This window comes from Octodon degus, unplaced genomic scaffold (genome assembly GCF_000260255.1).
Source record: "Octodon degus isolate 3935 unplaced genomic scaffold, OctDeg1.0 scaffold00088, whole genome shotgun sequence".
Classification (NCBI taxonomy): Eukaryota; Metazoa; Chordata; class Mammalia; order Rodentia; family Octodontidae; genus Octodon; species Octodon degus.
Window position 1 is genome coordinate 10,770,400 of NW_004524664.1, and position 24,056 is coordinate 10,794,455.

The window sequence follows — 24,056 nt, forward strand, 5'->3', positions numbered from 1 at the left end:
ATTAGGTGATAATGCAAGTCTTAACAAATACAAAGAATTAAAATAACTTCATGCATTCTGTCAGATTACAATAGAATGAGACTAGAATTCCATGGCAAAGAAAACCACAAAAATTACACAAACACATGAAGACTGAATAGTATATACTTGAATGACCAGTGTGTTACAGAAAAAGGTAACAAATAAATTTTTAAAATTCCTAGAATCAAGCAATAATGGAAATACAAGAGCTCAGAATCTATTGTACAGAATGAAAACACTTCTAAGAAGTGCATTTATAGCTATAAGTACATGCATTAGAAATACAGAGAAGTGCAGATTCTAAAAAAAACTAAAGTACATTTAAAAGCCTTGAAATACAAGAAGAAGCCAAACCCAAAACTAGTAGAAGGAAAGAAATAATAAAAACTAGAGCAGAAATTAATGAAACTAGGACCAAATCAAATACAGAGGCTCTATACATCAAATGTTTGTTTCTTTGAAAAGATTAAAAAATTATAATCAGTCAAACATAACTAAAAAGAGATAAGGATCACATTGGTAAAAGAAATGAAAAAGCAAAATTATCAGAAATACAACTAAAATCCATGAGGTGAATAGAATTTATTTTAAAGATATAGATTATAATAACTTGCTAAATCTAGGAGAAATGGATCAATTCTGAAACATACATGACCTTCCAAAACTGAATCTAGAAGATATAAAAAACCTAAATAGACCAACAACAAATAATAATATTGATACATAATGAAAATTCTATCAATGAAGAAAAGCTTAGGAATCGATGGAACTGAAAACACATGAAGATTGAATAGTATACTCAGGAATGATCAGTGTGTTGAAGAACAAAGTAGGGAAGTGTAGGAAGCTTCAGAGTCTACTGCTGAATTTCACTAGATCTAACATCAATGATCCTCAATTTTTTTTTATGTAATAGAAAGACAAGGATTGTGTCTAAATTGATTCCATGAATCTAGAAGTGCCCTGATACCAAAACTATATATGGACTTCAAAACAAAATTATAGATCATCAACCTTGGTGGACATAGATTTTAAAAATTCTCAATAAGACACTTTCAAACAGAATTTAATACACATTAAACTATTCATCTAGACCAAGGTAATTGCATGTCAGGGATGCAAATTCAACATATGTACATCAATAAACATATTCTGTCATATAAATGAAGTCAAGAGTAAGAAACCACTTAATCATCTCAATAAATGCAGAAAATACCTTCAAGACAATCCAATATCCTCTAATGATAAAACCCTACTGAAAATAACTATTGATGTATCTTACTGTAAAACTGATAAAAGACATATATGACAAGTCTGTAACCAATATCATTCTAAGTACAGGAAAAAATGAAAGAACATTTTCAAAAATTAAAAATGACACAAAAGTATCTACTTTCACCCTTGCTCTTCAATGTAGTACCTAAAACATTAGCCACAGCAACCTGGAAAGAGAGATAAATAAAGAGATCAAGTGGGAAAGAAAAAAGTGAAATTATCTCCATTTGCAGATTATACGATTTTTTACAAATAAGACACAAAAACCTCTAGTATAAGTCTTTCAGATATAATAAATAAATAGAGCCAAATGGCAAAATTGACACACAAAAATTATAGCAATCAGGTACGCCAATAGTAAACCCACTGAAAAATAAACAAGGGACTCAGTTCCATTCATGATTGCTTCAAAAAAAAAATAAATATCTAGGAATCAACCTATCCAAAGGAGTGAAATATCTCTACAATAAAAAGTACAGAACACTAGGAAAGAATTTGAAGACACTTTAGAAAATGAAAAACATTCCCTTGTTCTTGGATTGGCAGAAGTAATATTACAAAAATGGCCACATTACTTAAAGCAATTTACAGATCTAGTGCAATCATTATTAAAATACCAACAACATTCTTTACATATCTAGGAAAAAATCCTAAAATTTGTGTGGACTCAGAAGAGACCCAGAAAATACAAATCATTCCTGAGAAAAATGAATGATGCTGACGGAACCACAATACCAGATTTTAGGTTATACTGCAAAGCTATACTACCAAAAACAACATGCTTCTGGTACAAAATAAATAAGTACAGAAATAGAAAATAGAAGATGCAAAATACAAATTAATGTGCCTACAGGTATTTGATTGCTGACAAAGAGAAAAAAGCGCTTGTTGTACAAAATCTACTTTCACCCTTGCTCTTCAATGTAGTACCTAAAACATTAGCCACAGCAACCTGGAAAAAGAGATAAATAAAGAGATCAAGTGGGAAAGAAAAAAGTCAAATTATCTCCATTTGCAGATTATATGATCGAACTGTGGCCACTGTGCCTGCTTAAGTAGGCACTTTAGTCTGCTGAGCTATCTGGCTGGCCCAATAAAGGACTGTCTACTTTTTTTTTTTCATCATTGATTAACATCTAGAATATATAAATAATTAAAAAAGAAATAATGCTCCAAAACAAATAACCTAATGAACTGGGTCAGTAAACTGTTAGACATTTCTTTAAAAAAAAAGTACCAATGAAGAAGTATATAGAAGCTTGTTCAATGACTTTAGCCAGTAGAGAATTACAATTAAAAATACTTTGCAACTTCATCTCTCTTTAACCAGAATAGCTAATAGCTATTATCAAACATATTAAAACTTTATATCCTTCATAATCAAGATAAATATCGGGTCACATAGAAATGTGAAGACAAAATATATAATTCTTCCCTCTTCTGTGTGTGTGTGTGTGTATGTGTGTGTGTATGTGTGTGTGTATGTGTGTGTGTATGTGTGTGTGTGTGCGTGCATGCGTGCATGCATGTGTGAGTGCATATTAGCATGCTGGGGATTAAAAGTAGGGCCTTGTGGCTTCTAGGCAAACAGTCTGCCAATGAGTCTATCCCTGTCACCAAGATTCAGGGGAAAAAAAAAAAAATATATATATATATATATACACACACACATACATATATTCACAGCAGACAAATTGTTCCTTGGAAAAATTACACACTGTCTATTTGTAGACAGATAGATAGAGATATAGCCATAGATAGATAGATAGATAGATAGATAGATAGATAGATAGATAGATAGATATCTACAGATATATATCATCCTGCCTACAAAAATACAGGGCATATAAAGGATGCTTAGGAAAGATGTAGACGATGTAACATAAAAAAGTTCTTGGATCAATGACAAGTGCATTCTTACATCTTTATACATGTTGCCTGCCCTTGATGTTTGTATCAAGCTCCTGCCCAGTCCTCTAGCTACTGCTATTGGCATAAGAGTCCACTTATTCTGTGGAGAGGAGCAGACAAACTCATGTAAAGTTACACACCATTTCACAAATATGTGTCAGAAACTTCTTGGGTACCAGAAACTCAATTATGGGAACTTAGTGGTAAGAAACATAAGAATGTCTACTCATTTAAGTTCTAGGAGGGGATGCTACCTAAAAAACAGGCATTTTTGAAGGCCCATTCTGCCAAGTCTTGGGAGGAGAAAGCAGGATGAATGACAGCTTAGAGGAGCATCTAAAGGAGAAAGGCCAGGGAGAACTCCCTAGAGGAGATGACATCTAATATAAGATCGGAACAGTCACAGTTAATGCACTTGGGTAGGAAGTGGCATTCCCAACAGAAAGAAGAGTGGCTCAGAGGCTCAGAAGGAAGAAAGAAAAGTGATGGACACCAGGTATGGCTGCAGCATGGACCTCAGTGAATATAGAAGAGGCCGAGGTGGCGATAGATGGTGGACTGCCACAGCACAGGCAAGAACACACTTCAGAACAGTCTCATGAAGAGAGACAGTCATCCTTTAGCACATGAGGAAGACACAGACTCCATTTACTGTCACATCTTTGGCATTTCTGAAATCTTGACAAGTAAGAAGAAACAAGGAACTCATGAATCTGTTTGCTTGAAAAGACCAAGAAGATGAATTATTCTTTACCAAAAGGAAGCATGTGGGAGTGAGGGTGATGCAGAGGAATTGTTTACCTCTGTATTACTGAACAGAGGTTATTGCTGAAGCCAGCCCAGGGAGTTAATTGCACTTCTATCTACATTTTCACAGCAGGTCAATCATTTCTTAGATCATTTGGAAAAATATTACATCAATACAATGCTAATAAAGATACACTTTCCTAGTATAAAGGAGACTTTGAAATCCATGTTTCCACTGAAGGGGCAAAAGACCTCACGCTTCACACAACTTTTGTGAGTATAGCTGAAATGCAAAGCCAGATCTCTTGCTTCCCTTGAAAAAGGATTTTGTTTACTTAAAAGCTAACTGACCTAACATGAAGTAAAAGCTAAACATGAGACCACATTGCACAGATGAAGCCACACCAAGGTTAGGATTTACTGGTCTTAGAGTGGTCTGATTTGCCCCTTGCCATTTGTGCAGGTTAATTTTGATTGTCAATTTGACTGGATTGAAGAACCTCTAGGAAATTAGAAGAGCACACCTCAGGGTCTTTGAGAGTGTGTCCGCATGGGTGTTTCCAGAGGTGACTGGCATGCAGGTCAGAGAAGTGAGAGGGGAGACCCAGCCTGAGCAAGAGTGAGTGACATGGAGAAAGCCTCCCACACACCTCCTGCACACTCACTGATCTCTCTCACTCTTCCTGCCTCAGGGCTGCCACCAATCAGCAGCCTCTTGGGCTGCACCATCTGGGGCGGCATGCTCCACCTTCCCACAGACCTGGGAACAATAGACAGGGGCTGAAAAGCCTTCCTGCTTGATCTGCTCCTCTCAGGATTTTGCCACAGCAGGGAGAGCTGGCTAACATGTCGTGATCATGAGAGGTATTACACAAATATTGTGAGAAAAGGCTAACCTGGAGCAGTTAAAACTACCTGCCCCACACTTGGGCACATGACAAAGAATTGCGGCTGCCTGTGCAGAAAGAGCATACAACTTTGGCATTTTATGTGAAATGTAACAACTGATAACAATTTCATGTTTGTGTGTGTGAGAGAGAGGCCAACCCTGTTCACAAAGAACAAACACATCCTGAAGTAACCCCTTGGACAAAGCACATTTCAGGGCTTATTTTCAGGTAAGGCCATCATCACGCTTACTGTTACTACTTTTTGTGAGTTTCAGTTTATAGCAAAATGGCCGCACTCATTGTGAGTATAAATTTAAAACGATCTTTTTAACAGATTAAGACAAGTTTCTTGTTCCCAGGGCTCCTGATTCACAAAGCACCTAACTTTTACCTAGAAGTAGAAAGTTAGTTTGCATGCAAAGTAGTGTGGCTTTAAGCCATTTGAATAAATATCAAATCCTGTAATATATTTTAATAGAATAGTGTAATACAAAACAGAAAAAAAGACTGAATTCAAATTTAATGAATATTTGAAATAAATGTTCAATTATCTATCAGTCTACCATGAACTAGTAGCACAACTAGCTGGTGGAAGAATTTCTTAAAAGACCATGTGATACAATATTCTCTTCTGTTAAGGGGTAGGGGTGGGGCTGTCTTGGGGCAGTGACACAAAGCCGGCTACCCAGACTTGCTCTTTTAGGTGACATTCTCATTCTGTTTCTTGAATTTCCTTTTTATTTTTTAAATTTTATTTTGAAGAGTAAAAACAAAAGCATTAAACAAATAGCAGAAGCAAAGATAGAAACAGGATAACATACAGTAATGTGTATGTTACAGATTTTCAAAACAACAATAACTAACAATGGTTGTTCTATTAGTTATTCTTATATCTCAGATTAACAGATATAGTTATGGGAGATTGGACAAATAATTGAATATAACCCTTCATTTTCAAGAAACCTTAATTTTCTTTTTTCTTTGTCTTTGTTTTTATTTTATTGTTCTTTTTTACTTTATTTAAATTTTATTTTAGTGAGAATATAATAACAATGGACAAGACTTCAAATGGTACACATTTAGAAGACCAAGATGAGAGGTATTCTAGCATGGTTTTTGTATTACACATTCCTGTCCTCAATGTAGTTGCTCAGATTGCAGATAACAGCATGTAGAGTTACAGTTTCCTTTTCAATGGCCGACATTGTAAGCATGCCTAGTTAACTCCCAAGGTTAGAGACCCCAAAAGAAAGAGCAGATAGAAGGCTCAACTGCTGCCCTCATCATACTCCAGAGAGTCACATTTAAAGTCACTTGAGAAGATGCCACAGACTTCCTTCCATTGCTCAGTGGTACTGTAACGTGTATACCTGCAGAAGGACAATGAATTACAGAACATATTTGAGAATGTTTAATTCAGTCCAAGTGGGATGAGCCATAGCAACATAGATTGTCTATGAAACTGAGAAAAAAATCCTTAAGAAAGTCAGCTTCATGAATTCTTACAAGATTGGGAAGAGACCTAGAGAGTAGAAGCAAGAGAGGCAACACAGCACTGTGTTGGCTTGAAGGCTTTTGAGTTTTTCTTCCAGTTAGCTAGCTGTTAAGCTTGGTGAGGGACCCTTCCTCTGTGGAGGGCCAGAGGTTGGGTGTCACCAAAAACAGAAACACACATTATCTGGGGTCTGAGTAGACAAAAAAGAATGTGTTTGTTGCACACAGCCCCAGTGTACTCTGTAAAGTGCAAATCACACACCACAACTCCCAGTGTAGAGCTGCCGTAGCTGTCTGCACCACAAAGACGAATACCCCCTCTGCACTGTGCTCCTCAGGACTCGCATGGTCCAGCCCTAGTTTCTGTGGGGACATGCTGTTCCAGGAGCTACGTGGACAGCTACAGATTTCTAATGTGCCTCTCACATTCTTCTTCCAGGATCTTCTTCTGCATTTCCCCCAACTCCTACTTTCCATCACCAAGTCTTTTCTAACCTCTTCCTGAATTTGCAGTCTCAGCTCAAGGTCATCTTCTTCAGGAAGCCTTATTCAAATCAGAAAGCAGTCTCTTACATATCAACATATTTTTAGTTTTCTTCACAGTTAATAGTTTTCTAGTTTATGCATTTCCCATTTTATCTAGCTCCCCTGCCAAAATGCATGCCTCAGCAGAACAGACAGTCCCTCTGGCTTGTTTACCTCTTTATCTATCCCCAGACCCTAAAACATTGCCTGGCATATCAAAGGACTCTGACACAACCTTGCTGAATGAGTGCATGAAGTCTGGCAAACAGATCTGAGGCGGTTGGCAGTGCAGGTATGCACAGTGTGAGGCAGGAGCACGCAGAAGAGCTCCTGAGCCCAGCAGGGGTGCAGATAAGCCAGGAAGAGGGGAGGATACCTCTGGGCTACATCCTGATGGCAGAACCGTTGTGCTCCAGGTGGAGGGGAGAGCACGAGCTAAGAAACATGGAAACACGCAGTGGGAAGAGATTGGCAAGTATAATGCTAGTCTAAGCACAAAGTCAGGAGTTTAAGAGGACAGATATGGAGAACCTTATAAACCAGGCCCAAAAGCATGGACCTTCACCTGAGGCTAAATGATTTAAGTATTTTTAAAGTTGTAAAAAATATCTGTCTGTCTATCTGTCTGTCTGTCTGTCTGTGTGTCTATCTATCTCGTTTGGTGCAAGGTCTCTCTATGCAGCTCAGACTCATAGTGATCTTCCTGTCTCAGGCTCCTCAGCACTGGGAGGACAGCTGTGCACCACCACACCTAGTTTCAGCGGCAACTCAGCAGCATGGTATGTGGTACCAGGGACTGAACCCAGGTCGGGTCATTGCGTTTGCCAGCCAGGCACTTAGACTGCGGAGCTATCTCCCCAGCCCATGATTTAAACAGGTAAAATACATCTGGTAGCTAAAATAAAAACCAGACCATATTTTATTTAGTATTCTATTATCTCATTATTTTGCATGCTGGAATTATTCTGAGCACTCACCGAGTGGGTATTATAAAACTGAAGTCATCAGGCAGCATTGAAAAAATGCAGCGTGTCTGTGGTAAGTTATCTAACACCTCTGTTGGCTTATCACTTATTTACTTGGCCAGCAAGTCTGTGGCAAAGCTCAGGTCAAGCCCAAATTTCCTCAGAAAGAAGGTGAACATGCTCATGGGCTGGATTTTTTGCTATATATTGTGTGGACTCTACAATTTCTTCCCGTGTATTTCATGCCTGCACTGATACAAAGCTTGAAAGCAACATGATTCAACATTGCCTTTTCCTTCCCCTAGAAAAGCTGCCAAACATTTGGGAAAGAATGGCCGTATGAATAGAATATCAGATAAAACTTTTGTTGAAACAAGTTCCTTTTTTCTGTGCATTCCATTTGAAACAACAAAACCAAAAAGTCAACTTGTCATATTTTATCTAAAATTATTCACAAAATATTTGCCTTGTTTGAGGGCATTAGCAACAAGCTCCTTGTCTTTTTTTCCCTCCTTCTATTCTTTTCATTCATGAAAATGATGATTCATGGCAGTGCCCTGCAGAGAGCGGGGCAGTGGCTGCTCCTAAGGCGCCCACCTCTGCTGCGTGCCTATGTGGGAAAAAGCCCTGCAGTGAATCAAGTTCATTGAGCACAACTCGGGGAAAATACTTGTCTGGAAATTCAACACGCCTCTCTCTGTGCTTGTCCAGGCAAAGCTAGGGTGGACTTAACATTTTTTTCCTTTTTGTCATAAACACATGTATAAAAATTGCATTTTTACAAAAGAGGGTCACCCAGGGGGATTTCAAGCTGCAAGATCATGGTCACTGCATCTGGAACAAAGACATGCAGTGAGCTGACACTCTATTCCAAAACTCAGCCACTCTCCATCACATCTCTGGAAAAAAAATGACCCAACATTGTCTCCCTTGGAAGGATTCTGCTGTGCTAATATGCTTTCAAATACTGCAAAATATCTTTATTAAAAATGATCAGAAACCTAAGCTTAGATAACAAAGAAGACATTATCAGAAATGGAAAACTCTGAAACTCAGAGTTTAACAATTTCATGCATCATGATTGCCCTTGGTGGGGTGTGGTGTGGGAGATAAACAGAGAGCCTAGAGAAAGAAGCAGGTTAGTGTGTTAGATCAGGGGACTTGCAAGTTGTGGGCTTCTTCCTTACATAGTTCTTCTCCAGGGAATAGCATGGGCCCAAGGAGTTCAATTCTCTTCCCTTTTATATTGTAAAGCGGCTTGTATCTGTATACTTCATTTGCAGCGGCCAAAGCCACATATTTGTGATGGCAGCAACAAGGGAAGATCATAGACAAAAGTGACAATATGTGTGTAGGTGGAGAAGGAAGAGTTGTGTAGGTGGGGAAGAAAAGCTACCTCAAGCCCAAGGCAATGCTTGGATGCTTTTGTTAGCTTTAGATATGTAAAAGACCGGTGATAACGCTGAATTGTGAGAATAATAAGGGATGTGCCTGTTAAGGGAAAAGAGAGCTATAAAGACACAACAGTGAGTGAAGATGAAGTGGTTGGGATCTGCGAATGTATGAATAATCGATATCTGGCAGAGCAGAGGATGAGATAGTGTCTATGATGGAACATGTTTTGGAGAAAACAATCAGTAAATACAGACATATGAAAAAGTATAGTTAAACAATATTGGCAAGTCGTATGGATGCCTTCGCAAAGAAGATGACTGATGTAAGTCGAAGGAATCTTAAAAATCATTGCTGCCACAAATAAGTTAGTCTTGCAAAGTAAGGAATTGCAAGTTATCCATGTGTATTATGGCAGCGAACAAGGACAACTAAATAGTAAACATCAGCTCTCCTATTTAGAAGAAATAGGAGAGTTTAACTGGAAAAAAAGAGTGCAATCCAAAGTTAAAAGCAGGAAAACAGAAAGCCCAGGGAGAAGGGGAGTGGGTGTGTGCAGGTTGAAATTGGAGTGTGGCTCCTGTTTTCCAGAACAGATTGCAGAAGCAGCCTCGCCCAGCAGCCTCGGGTCTGGTCGGCTGAGCAGCACTGATAACCCTCATCTATCTGTGAAAGGTTCTGGTGCTGGGAGGGTTTTCAGTAAGAGTCAGAAAGGTCATGCGATTTGTGCTGGTAGTTTCTAACGTGAACAGATACAGTGGCAAAGGGGCCAGGCAGCCATACACAGAGACAGATTCTGAGAGGTAATAGAATGTGTGAGACTGCCCCAGCCACACAAGTGACAACATTGCAAGGTGTGGGCTTTAGCCATCACCTATATTCCACACTATGTGTGCATTCAGCTTCCTTTAAGCTTCCTGTACTGTGCCTTATGAGTCACCTGGTCCCACATCCTTACTTCACAGGTAAGAAAATCGAGACACAAAGAGGGGACAGCATGACCATCATACAGAAGGAAATGGGGTGGTTGGCTCCAGTGATTGTAAGGCTAAAGTTTTTCACCCTTTTTACTATAGCTATTTTTATTTGGCATCAACAGATTTTAAATCATAGTGCTGCAAGACAGGGCTTTCCGAACCAAGAGGACTGGTGAACTTCAGCGCGTGGGAGGTGTGTGCCCTCCTGCTTTCCTTCAGCTGACTAACCTGCACTTTCTGATGATACACATTCCAGAAAGTGCCTGAGGCCTTGCATTTTCAGGTGAACCACCCTCTTCCCTTGTCTAATTGACTACAACTGTCTTTTGATTTAAATCAAGGAGTGGCTTATTTTTCACAGTAGTTAGAATTAACTGGCTCCCTGGTTTTCCTCTCTAGGATAAAGAGGCCTCCTTTAGCCACTATTTCCATGGAGTGGTTTCCTTTTGCTCATGATTTATCAATTGATTCCATAAGGGGAAGTTGACTACATATCAGCAGTTTAAGATATTTTAGAAGAAACAAAAAATATGCCCTCAGCAGCACTGCTGTTTAGTCAACACCCTCAAAAGAATGTTTTCATGACTCCAAAAGCTGCATTTTATTAAAAAAAAAGTAAAAATGAAATTTTCAATTAATTTTAACTCCCATGATATTGATAAAGACCTAGACCACAATCAGAGTTTGATATTTCTATCAGTATTATCTTTTCTTTAGCACTTTTAAATTAATTAATTAGTATTTGGTCCTACAAGACCATATCTCAGAAAATTAATAAGGTCTCCTAGAAGAGAAAGTAGGAGGAACTCTTGAAGACTTAGGGGTAGGCAAAGAGTTCATGAACAAAAATCAAATTGCATGGGAAGCACTTGAAAGAACTAACAAATGGGACCTGCTCTTATTGAGAAGCTTTTGCATGCCAAAAGAAATTACCAACAAAGTGAAAAGACAACCCACAAATTTGGAAAAAATGGTGACAAATAAGTACTCAGACAAAGGTCTGCTTGCTAGAATTTATAAAGAACTAAAAACCACTAGGGCCCCAGTATTTAAAGACCCAGTCCAGAAATGGTCATCTGAGATGAACACACACTTCTCAGAGGAAGAAATTAAAGAAGCGAATAAATATATGAAAAAATGCTCCACATCACTAGCCATCTGTGAAATGCAAATTAAAACAACATTGAGATATCATCTCACCCCAGAAAGAATGCCTATCATAAAGAAATCACCCAACAACAAATGTTGGAGAGGCTGTGGGGAAAAAGGAACCCTTCTCAACTTCTGATGGGAATGTAGACTGGTGCAACCGTTATGGAAATCAGTGTGGAGACTCCTTAGAAAACTTGGACTGGAAATCCCATTTAAACCAGCTATTCCTCTACTGGGAATTTTCCCAGGGGATCTGAAAACATCATATCACAGGGATATATGTGTGCCTATGTTTATAGCAGCACAATTTGTGATAGCCAAATCTTGGAAACAACCAAGATGCCCATCACCTGAGGAATGGTTGAGAAAGATGTGGTATTTTTACACAATGGAGTATTACTCAGCTATAAAGAATGATAAACTCAAAGACTTTATATTGAAGTGAATGCCACTTGAAGATATAAGTGAAATAAACCAGACACACATGTGTAAATATCATATAGTTGTCCTAGTATAAGAACTCAAAAGAAGAAATACAAATAGAAAGGTATAATACAAGTAAAAGGAAAGCAAGAACTCGAGGACTAACTAATTAAGAGAGGGAAATAAGGTCTCAAAATTTGCAACAACCTCCCACCTCCTTTACTCAGTATGTGCAAAATACTCTTTTTCTTACCTGTTACCTCAATATTAGAATAGAAAAGGCCTTCAGAGGCAAAAAAAAAAAAAAAAAAAAAAAATTCAAATGTAGTGGGGGGATGATTGTGACATACTTGCAATCATAGTTATTTGATGAGCCATAGCACCATCTGCCCAGTTCTCTGTTGTCTGGGCTCCACACAAAGCTGGAGCTGACTAATCTCACTGGGCCATCCTGGGCAGGGTAGCTGATCCTCAGATGGTTGGTCTCAGCAGACCACACCCCAAAAGAGATTCAGAAGTCCTTTGCCTGCTAAGTTATTCGTGCCTAATTGAATGCTAATAAGTAACTAAACTCATTCCCTTTGCAACAGGTCATTAATTAAGTTTTATTTGTTAAGGAGGTTTTAATCCAGGGCTGATGCAGAAATAAAATACCCTGATCTTTTATTGTGCCAGTTAAATGTACCTTTGCCAGTATAGAAGTGATTTATTTCCAGTGATTCCTATTTGCAACAAGTATTTATAAATGCAGACTCTCATTTCTCATTATGTGTATCTTCAAAAAGAATTGGGAATTAAATGATGTAGAATGTTCCTATTACCTAATTGTCTGAGGTGAGTTAATGCTCTTTTCATTAATATATATTCTATACAGGTTTTATATTATGAGACTTTGGCTACATAATGATCCCAGTTCTTTTTCCCAAAAATTACTAGTAAGTGACTTTTTTTTTTTTTTTTTCCATTTTGCAATGGAAAGGAAAGAGGCTCAGAGAAGTAAAATAACTGGCAAGCATTGCAGAGTCAAGAGGGCTAAATGAGAACCAAAGAGTCCTTAATTTTTTCTACTGTACAACACATTATTGTTTACTCAGTACAGTTTGCTGGTTCACAAACCTAGACATATGGTATAGTTTTGAAAGGATCCTTCTATAGTAAGTATAGAAAGCTAACCAACGATGATGCGCCATAGCACCATCTGTGCTAACAGTATTCTGCTATGTAAAGAAACACCAAGGACAAATAAATAAATTAAATTATTTTTAAATTACAAAATGACCTATAGCTTTGTTCATTAAGCCAGAAATTGCACATCTGTCTAAATATTAAGATATTGTAGGGGAAATAATCTTAGAAGTATTTTAATCAATTTTTAAAAGTTTTATCTTTGTTTGATAAGTTGCTATATTTTTCTAAACATTCATAAAATATGATAACAAATTACCTGCAATCTTCTACAAAGTTGCGTGAGATTGGTAATACATGTGAAATTAATGACACTATTAATTGACTTTCAGATTAGTGATACGCGACCTTTATCATGCGCTGGAATGTTTTCTTCAAAAGTGAAGTAAGAACAAGTTGTCACTCTGCATGTTATTTTCTGACCAGGAAGACTGTGTTTGCCATTTACAGAAATTGTCATTTTCTGCAGGTTTATCTTTTATATAAAAAGCTTCATGAGACCTCATCTTCCATCTGGGTGAATGAAAGCCGAGTAGGGAAATGCACACTTTTCTCATGACTCAGAAGTAACATACAGTAGCTGTCAGTCTCCAAAATAACCAGTCAATTACGTTTCTGAAAGAACTTGTGTCTAAAGCTTGATATGTGTCTCTAGTGTGTGTTGCCTCAGCTATTGAAATCTAAAGCTATAGCAAAATGATTATTTTCAGAAAAATACAACAGTTATTCCTGAGAACTTAATGGCTTTCTATAATCATCAATTACAGCCATCATTCTGCTTCTACTGAAATAATGTTTAGTATCTGTGTACCATAATCTTATTTTTCACATGTCCCCAAGGTTTATATTTTCATGCATTATTTACTTACTCTGCAGCATAAGGTACTTACTCTACAGTGAAAGAACATTTTTAGGGATGTTAACAGCACACCCTAAATTTTGGGTGATATATTAAAGATTAATCTGTTTCCCTGAAAAGAGGCAGTCACAGCAGAAAACAAAATTTAGTTCTGTTTCTCTTGATGAAATATAATAACTATGAAGATAAAATTTGTGTATATTGATTCTAGGAGAATCAGTTTTTCCTATTAACTATTTTAATTACTCTTATATATCATCTTACTTACCTAACATTATTGAAAACAGAAGTATCAATTTTAGAGGGTTAATCCCTTTCACAAGGTCTTTATTCGCTTTCTAAATATCTCCCTGGAGGCAGTCCTACCTCAGAGTATTCTTTTTTTTTTAAATTTTTTTAAACTTTTATTTATCTATTTGGTATAGGGTCTTGCTATGTAGCTCAGACTCATAGTAACCCTCCTGTCTCAGCTTTCCCAGTGGTAGGATTACAAATGTGCATCACCATGCCTTGTTTAGGTGTTCAGCTCGGTGTCCCTTGGGGGCCGGCATGGCATGCAGTACAGGGGTTCAAACCCAGGATATTGTACTTGCCAGGAAGTCACTTTTAATCCTCGTATGACATTCCATGCATCCAGGCACCTCCAGAAAGGCTCACGATGACTGCATGAGGCTTGGGGAGGGGGAGCTAGATTCAAACCATTGTATTCTGTCCCTGGCTCCAAAAGATGCATGCACATTCCTTTATGAAAAATGCTTTCAGTCCATCTGTAAGCATTGCCAGTGTGCTAACTAACAGTTTCAGAACTGCTGAAAAGTCCAAGTCCGAAGTGTCCTCTGAGATTTAAGGCAAACTGTTTACTATGAGTCCTTGTACAAATGAGAAGAAAGTTAAACATTTCCAATATGTAACAATTATTTTTACAATTTTATTCTTATAGTGATATATACAGCACTACCTTGAACTTACTTCATGAACTTAATTCTTTCCGTGGAAAGAGTATTCTGATAACCAGGGCTTTTGACTGCAATTATTGGTAGGCGGGGAATGAGTGAGGGCTCTGGAATGGGATTAGGTACGTGCCTGTGTAGGTTCCCTCTAAACTAGCTAGTGCTCATTGTGTTCAATTGTTTATTCTGCCTCCATTCAAAATGATTCAGTCTGCACTTTGCCTTCTTTCATCATCAAACTGTTGTCTTAGGGAGCAAAAATATTACCTTTTTTCCTTACATGTCTCTACAGTATCATCTCCTGCCCAGTAATTGTTCCCTCACTCCAACTTCAAAAATTGGGTGTATTATAAGACTATTTGGGAGCTTAATTTCTAGAGTGTGTGTCTTTGCAATGTTTGGTTGGCATTCAAATAAATCATGCATAAAATCTTATAGTTAGTTTATTGCTTCATGGGGATTAAATTTATCGTCTGTCTTCCAAAACTACCTGGGATTTACATTCTCGGGGAAAAGAAACATGTTTGTCTTTTTTTGGTAATTCTTAAAGAAATAGTGGCTCTATGATCATTTTTATACAAAAACATTCTTAAGAACTCACTACCAATATTTGCATGGGAGGCTAACTTTTATGGACATAAAATTCCTCTGTGTTCAGTCCAACATTTCTTGTTAAAATATTAAGAGCCCCGGCAGTGATAACTCTGGTATATGTATATTTGTTAACCTTTTCCATATAGTGGAAATGGTACTATTTATACTTAAAGATTATATAGATTAAGTATGGTAAATAGAGGAGGAGCCACATGGGAGTTATACAGAGAAAATCATCTATAAATACAAATAAATGGAAGAACGTGAAAGAATTGCATCCTAATGACAAAATCAATCTCTATAAAATGGCATAGCAACACAGGGATACCTGTGTGACTTCTGCTTGTGTATAGAGTAGGAACCTCCATTCTGGAAAATTCCTGAAAAACTGATGGACTGTAATAGCATGGAAAGCCCAAATCATACAGGATAAATTTGGGATTTAAAGTCCCTTAATTTCTTTGTCTTTTTTTGAACAGGAGACATTGCAGCCTGGCAGCCAATTTCACCACCACACACTAAGGTGAGTTAAAAGTAAGATGCTCCTTCCCTAATGGGCCATCAGTTTTGGATTTGTGTGTGTGTATGTGTGTGTGTGTGTGTGTGTGTTTGTACACCATGACAGCTAACTGCAGCCTTTACTGATAATAACATTAGGTACAGCGATGGTGGTGCAGGTAGTGGGTAGCAATACTATCTCTCCTGCCCTGCCCTCAGTGGTTTGAGAGAGGACCTGGATTTGAACAGCTTTAAGCCACAGCAGGACAATGAGTGGGAAGTGAGCACTCCTTGCTCCCAATGACATAAGAGAGGCAAGATCATGGTCAGAGAGAGACACAGTGGAGTTGAACAGAGAAAACTGGAAGGGCTGAGTGGGGCTAACTATACTTTGGATGAGAACAGCTTGGAACATCGCTCTCTGAGGGTGCCACAGCTTCTAGGAGAATGGCCCACAGACAAACAGGTTAAATATACATAGGCAGCCTACTGAGGGACACACAGAAGGTTGCTGCCTGAAGACTGGCCTCAGTTCTAGTATCTGAAGGCCACGATCAACCCCATTCCACTACTAATCCTACTGCAGACGTGGCAGGATTACCCAGCACAGATTTGAGCTTTGACTTGGACAATTCCACAGAACCAAAAAAACTAGAGAAATTTTATTTCTAGTTATTTGTTATTGTAATTGTTTATTCATTTTCCTTTTTCATTTTGATTTGGTTGTTTAGGTTTTTACTTTTACTGTTTGTTTTGTTCATTTATTTTTCTTTGCTCAACTATCTTTACTCATTTTTTCATGTGAGTGAATACTGTCTCAGAATTTCAGGTTTAATTCAATATTCTTTTTCTTTCTTCTTCATTCTTTTTCTCTTGACCTCTTCTTCAGCTTCTCAAAGCTTGGGTGATTATGTTTGGTCCTGCAGCCTTTCTTCTATTATATTGCTCTTCATTCATCTCTCTATTTTCCCATAACCTTAAATTCCCACCTCTTCAGAGTAAAATTACTCTACTAAAGAGAAACTCACAACTCATAGCATATATAAGTACCTGGCTTATGTTGGATTTTTTGAAATAATGTTACATTTTGCTCCTATGGTTAAAGGTACCAAATTAACACTTACAACACTTAGTTACTGGAATAAACTTCATGTTATTGTTAATTGTACTATTTTAGCAATGGTGTCTCACTTATTATAATCACCTGGTCTACACTGTATGAAATCACTGTGATTGTATGGGGTCATAAACATCATCATAGTCCAGGACCAAAGACTGGGTGCAGACACAAATAGATAGCAACTTCTCACCCTTTATGAATTGAGGAGGTAAGATCTTGGGACAGACACAAAGACCAAGAGTCAAGTACCCATAGACAACATCTCTGAAAGAAAGTCATTTGCTAAGAGGCCTTGATAGTAGTGACAAACTTACCTACCATAAGGAGTTTACATGCATCAACATATAAAACAAATTAAAATAAAAAACAAAAAATGACAAGATGCAGAAGCAAAATGCAATTTCAGACCTCCAGCCCAATCAGGACAAACCCATAGACTGAAAGCCAAACATGGAAAACAATGCTTCATGTCGCAGGAACCTGGAAGAAAGCAGGATTAGCTATTTTGTTTGCAGATGAAGTGAACTTCAAGCCAAGACTGATTAAGAGAGGCAAAGAAAGTCACTATGTGCTTATTAAAGGAAAACTCCAAGAGGAAGAGATGATATTCCTAAATATATATGAACCAAATATTGATGCACCAAAATATATAAAACAAGTATTAATAGATATTTAAACATAAAATAAGGACTGATGCACTAAAAGATCACCTCTTTATGAAATGCTGATGGGAAAACTGGATTTCTATGTCAAAGGTTAAAACAATACCCATGTCTCTCACAGGCCCTAAACTAGTTGACCAAATATCAAAATATTAATTTAGAAACACTAAATCTTCTGGAAGACAGGACAGGTAGAATTCTTGAAGACATAGGTGTAGGCAAAGACTTTATAAACAAAACCCCAATTGCATGGGAAATATTACAAAGAATCAATTACTGGGAATCCCATTTTATTATAAAGCTTTTGCACAGCAAAAAAAAAAAAAAATCACACACAGAGTTGGACAATTTTTTCTAGCCGTTCCTGGCAAATAAAATATGTAAAGAAATAGAATATGTAAAAATCTGTAGAAAAGCAAAAACCCAAAATCCAATCTCCTTAATTTAAAGACCTCCCCAATTCAAAAATGGACATCTTATATGAATATACAGTTTTCTGATTTAGAAATATAAAGGACAGATAAATATATGAAAAATTTTCAACATCACTAGTCATTGAATAAATGCAAATTAAAACAACACTGAGATTTCATCTCACTCCAGAAAGAATGGCCACTACCAAGAAATCAAGCAATAACAAATGCTGACAGGCCTATGGGGAAAAAGGAACCCTTTTCTACTCTTGGTGGTAGTGTCAAATGGTGCAACCACTGTGGAAATCAGTGTGCAGATGACTTAAAAGACTGTGACTAGAGGTTCCATTTGACCCAGCTATTCCCCTGCTTTATATCTTTCCAAAAAATTAAAAGCATCATACCACAGTGATATATATATATATATATATATATATATATACACACCTATGTTTATAGCACCACCATTTGTAATTGCTACATCTTGGAAATGGCCCAAATACTAACCCATGAATGCATAAAGAATATTTCATGCTATGGAGTACTATTCAGTCATAAGGGATAAATCTGAGACATTTATAGTTAAATGGATTCTCCTTTACACCATACTCTTAAGTAAAATAAATTGTACACACCTGTAATTATCACGTCTCTTGTGAGAAAATGAAAGTGCAAAGAAAGACCAAAATGTAGCAATAGGAAGAAAATATTCAGGTGGGGAGGGGATTAAGAAAGGGTGAAGGGGAAAGGAATAAAGGGAAAAGAATAAAATGTAAACAAAGGTTTTGTAATTAAGACAGAGAGGAGAAGTTGAAGAGAGGTAAGGGGAATGGGGAAAAGAGAAGAATCAAGATACATTTTGTACAGAGACAAATTCCCTATGATGAATGTGATCATTATGTATATCAAATTGTACTAATTAGCTCAATTAAAATACAAGAAAAATAAAGATTATATAAATGTGGCTTAGAAGATGAAAGTGTTTCCCACTTTGGTCCATAAAAACGAGACATTAAGAGCAATAAACAAACTCCTTCAATCTCTAATCAATTCTGACATGATTTCCTTCAGTCTTGTTCCAACTTTAAGTTAAAAATTCTTTGCTTAATAGACTTTGCAAATTAATAATGTTTTCTAGCTTCATTTAATGCCAGAATAATTTTAGAGAAAAGCACTATGGAAATCAGAAAATGAATGATAATTGCAGAAATAACTACATATGGAAACATCAATTAGTCAATAAATCTACTTAATAATTCTTAATAGCTTCTTTAGCTCATTAACATGCTATTTAATTCTCTAATGCTTTTGCATATGCATTACATATTTTAAAATATTTTATTTAAGTGGTGTCCTTTAGATAAATTAAGGGTCCTAATCATTTAAAAATAAATCATGAACAAGTTCACTTTTCATAGAATAGTTGGAAAAGCATTCTTCTAATTATATTGCACATGACTGCCTGTGGAATGCATGATTTTCCATTGTAAAATAACAGTATCATAAAATTAATCCTAAATGGAGATAATCCTGTGATTCTTCTGGGACTTTTACTTTTAAATATTTTTGCAGCCATGCTTTCTGCATTGACTTTGCATCATTTTGGGGTTGGATTTGCATAGTTTATTTTATTACCTGTGCTATGAAATGAGACATGATTCATTGCAGTCTTAGAGGATCTTTCTATGGACATATAGAACACAATGGAGAGACTAGCAGCCACCATAAGAAAGAGATCCAATTTTATACCACTTTCTACTGTACTATATGCAACCAAGATAAATAGCCCTGGGCAAAAATTTGTTCCCGAGAGAAGGCTCCTTCATGCTTGAACACCCTGGGCAGGGTCCAAAGGAAGCAACAACTAAAGGCCAAAGCATCTCATAATCACCTCATATTTCCTTTTAACGCCAACACCTGTGGCTGCCTGATTCTGGCATTCAAATTTCGATAACTGTTTGTAAAAAACAGTTTCATTAATAAACATTTTTATTAGTGAATTTGTTAGTTTGCAGTAGGCTGATAATTGATTACACATTATCTCTAGATGCCACACCTACCTCTGCTTAGAAAATATTACTTCAATCAAACTACCACATATTTTTTTATGAATTCTGGACAGGGTGCATAGGGTGTACAGGGTCTCACTAGGTAGATTGGACCCATAGTGATTCTCCTGTTTTCAGCCTCCCCAGCGCTGGTATTACAGGCACGCACCACCATGCCCGGTCTCAGTCACCTGCTCAGTGTGCCCTGGGGGTGAGGGTGGCACAGCATGTCGGGAATCACTCTGCCAAAGCAGGTGCTTTAGTCTGCTGAGCTATTTGGCCGATATTAGTGATGTAAAAACAAACATTTCAAAGTTAAGTTTCTAGATTTTATTTTTCAGTGTGTACTTTATAATGTTACACATTAAAGATATATTTTATATGTTTAATATATAATATATAATGTTATTTAATCTTATATATGATATAATCTAGAAATAATATATAATTCATAAATAGTGAATGTATTTATATATTAAATGTAAATTTGCGTGGCCAAAAATTGAATTAAGAAAGTGCTGCACATTCCTCCCTTACTCTTTTTTTTCCTTGTTACTTCTCCTAACAACAGAAATTAATATCCAAGTGAACACATCTGGACATGGATGAACACAGTTTCAAGGTGTTATAATCCTGTTATAATCCTTCAGTGGCTGTGCCTCTCAGCCAGAAAATCCCTGCTGTTTATCCAGGAGGTCTTTAATAGTTGGTAACCTACAGTGAATCTTCTTCATATATTTGCCAATAATAAAGTTGTCACTACTAATTTCAATAAATATATATATTCATGACAACAGAAACTGGTTACAATATCAGTTACAGAATGGGAAGTCAAGCTTCTTTCTTTCCGATTATTTAATCTTCCTACTACAGAAGTACCAGGATGCTTCCACGGCGCAGCTCTTCCATCAAACTGTGCAAGGAATAACTATTCAAACAAATTCTGTCAGGAAGATTATATGAAAGGGTCAAATTTCACTCTAGATTATTTTTTTCAATTATCAAAGAGAAATTTGGGTAATGGGATATGTGCTGCCAAATCCCTGCACTAAGTTGCTGCAGAAGAAACTATTGCAAGCAGTTTCTCCTGTCACCGTCCTTCAGCCTCACCAGGCAGTTGCTAGCGTGCCTCCTCTGCTAGGACCCAAGATTTTCTGGTTGCAGACTCTTGAAAAAGTTTTCCTTTATTTTGACACATTTTATTCTGGAAAAAAAAAAAAAAATATATATATATATATATATATATATATCATAGTGATCCTCCTGTTTTCAGCCTCCCAAGTGCTGAGTGCCACCATGCCCAGTCTCAATTGTCATCTCAGTGCGCCCTGTGGGCAGGGCCAGCACAGCATGTCAGGGATCGAATCCCGGTTCCTACGTCTGCCTAAGCAGGTGCTTTAATCCACTGAGCTATCTGCCCGGCCCTTCTTTTTTTAAAAAAATATAATCATTGCATAATTTGGAGAAATTACTAAATGCTTTGAAGGCTTATCAAATTTTGGTCATCTTTGCTGCCAATTTTTTCTTGGCTGAGGAACTACACTATCCTTAAATAATAATATTGACCATTTTTACCAAGACCAAGGTCAAAATAAAGTCACAGTTAAATGTTTTTAATACAGCTGAGAAGGGCTGGGGAGATAGCTCAGTAGAATAAGTGCTTGCCTGGCAAGCACAAGGTTCTGAGTTCAATCCCCAATACTGGGGGAAAAAAAATACAACTGAGAATTGTAATGCTCAGTAGCAGCAACAGCAGATAGAAAATTGTAAGTCATCTGTTACTCTCAAAATTGTTAACCTAATTGGGAATGATTACTTTTCTAGTAATTGAGATACATTGTAAGGTATTATATAACTTTGAACATAAATAAATATTCAGTTATTATTATTATATTATTATTATTTTGGAAATAAACACATTTTCAAAAAAAAAAAAAAAAAAAAAGGAAAAAAACATTGTTATGGCTTAGATCTAAATTGCCCCCAAAGATCTTTTGTGTTTGGGGCTAAAGCTTTGAGAAGGTGATTGGATGATGAGGGTTCCAACCATTTTAGTGAATGAGCCTATTGATGAGATCATAATTTGATGGCACCATTGGAAGGTAATGGAAATTTCAAAGGTAGGGCCTAGCTGAAGAGAATGGGTCATGCTGGCCCGACCTTCAGGCTTCTATCTTGTCTCTGGCCTCTTTCTCTCTAGCTCCTCCTCTCTGCCTTCTTCCCAACTCCCCTGAGATGAACAGCTTTGCTCCACTGCGCCCTCCTATCACTGTGTTCTGCCTCACCACAGGCCACAGCAATGGCATGTGCCAACCACAGCTGAAACCTCTGAAGTCAAGAGCTAAGGTGAATCTTGCCTCCTCCAAGCTGTTTTCCTTTGGTATTCACTCGCAGCCGTGAATATAGGACAATGCCAATTACTGTCAGAGTACGAGGCTGCTATGAGAATAACATGGAGTTAAAGGCCTCCAAAGAAAGAAACAATTTGCAAATGATGCAAGCTTACCCAGATCCTCTCCTGACAATAATCAGATGTGGTTGACTAATGTTAAGAGTAAAGTGAACAGATGTTGAGTGATGGAGTAGAACTTGCTCTTTTCAGATTCAACAACTAACTATGAGTGGATAATGATGTGTGCAACCGGTAGTCACTGCAAATGTCTCCACATGAGATCAAGGAGTAAGATTAAGAACAAATAAATAGATGTGATTCTACACAGGGCTGCAATCTAGATGTTTTAAAAAGTTATTATAAATAAAAGGTAAAATGAGTGTTCAATTAATTGGAATTTTAGGACTTAGAAAAGGAAATTAGTCACAAGATTTTTATTTCCTTATGTAAAGTATGTCCAGACTCTAGTCTAATTAAATAAGATTGAAAAATGCTTGAAACCTCACTAATGTGACCAGCCAGAACAGTTTAAAAATCTGAATTACTTGTTCAGTGTATTCATTAAACAGTTGACTAAAATGCTTCTTTCTGGAATCCAGTAATGTTCAAGTCATGAACATGTCTTAGCTTTTCTCAAACCATTTTCTATTGGTATCTTGTGAATGCTATAATGTATTAGTAAACCTCCCTTGAGCTCCCTTAGTTTACTCATCCTTGGTCACACACATAATGTAATATTTATACCTTCCAGGGATTTGACATAGGGCCCTGGAATGTGTAAATGTTACACATTTTGGTGTTTTATGTTTCTTTAGTTCATTGTTCTTGAATGTTGATTAGTATCACACTCTGCAACTCAACATATTTTGTCAAAAACTTTCTCTTAGTGCTTCTGTTCTCTGGAGAACCGTGAGTGATAGAAATCCCCTTTCAAATTTCCACCATAAAGCCAGGAAAAATCTCAAGAAATTCATAGCTTAATTGAATCTCAGCATAACATCCATAAGACTAAAGTAAATAAGAATTTTTTTATAAAGACACAGAATGCAAATTTACAATACCCAAGTAATTAAATCTGATTATCTGATATAGGACCAACATGAAGTTTTTGGGATTTTTGTGAACCGGACTAAGATTAAGTGTGTATAGTCCAGTATCAAGGATATGGTTTCTGACACCCCTTTATTTGGCCTTAGTGATAAACTGCTGGAACTGGGGAAATAGTTGGCAAATAGGGTCACTTGTTAGAATCTAGTACTCATTTAGGGAAAGAGTTCTTCGGTGTCTCAAAAACATCTCAGCAGGCTAAGAGCTCAAACTCACTAACTACAAGGGAAGATCGTTCCCATTGCATTGGTGTCACTGACTACTTCTGGATAAGCATCTTTTAACTCTGATAATATTTAGAATTAAGAAAACCCACCTACAAGAAACAAGGCCCAATGGTTAAAAACCTAAGTTTGCAGACCAAAATTAGAGAAAAAGGAGGGCTGCAAGGAAAGCCAACATTTTGGCCCTAACCTTCTAAGGTCAATTAAGACTCAGGACATATGAGAACTTGTA

At 37.0% G+C, this 24,056-nt stretch overlaps 1 protein-coding gene across 2 annotated transcripts in view; it reads right to left on the minus strand.

The window, feature by feature from the left end:
- The window catches only part of Nrg1 (neuregulin 1), a 1,208,067-nt gene that overhangs the window by 426,728 nt on the left and 757,283 nt on the right, over positions 1 to 24,056 (minus strand). The gene's annotated exons all lie outside the window — the stretch shown is intronic.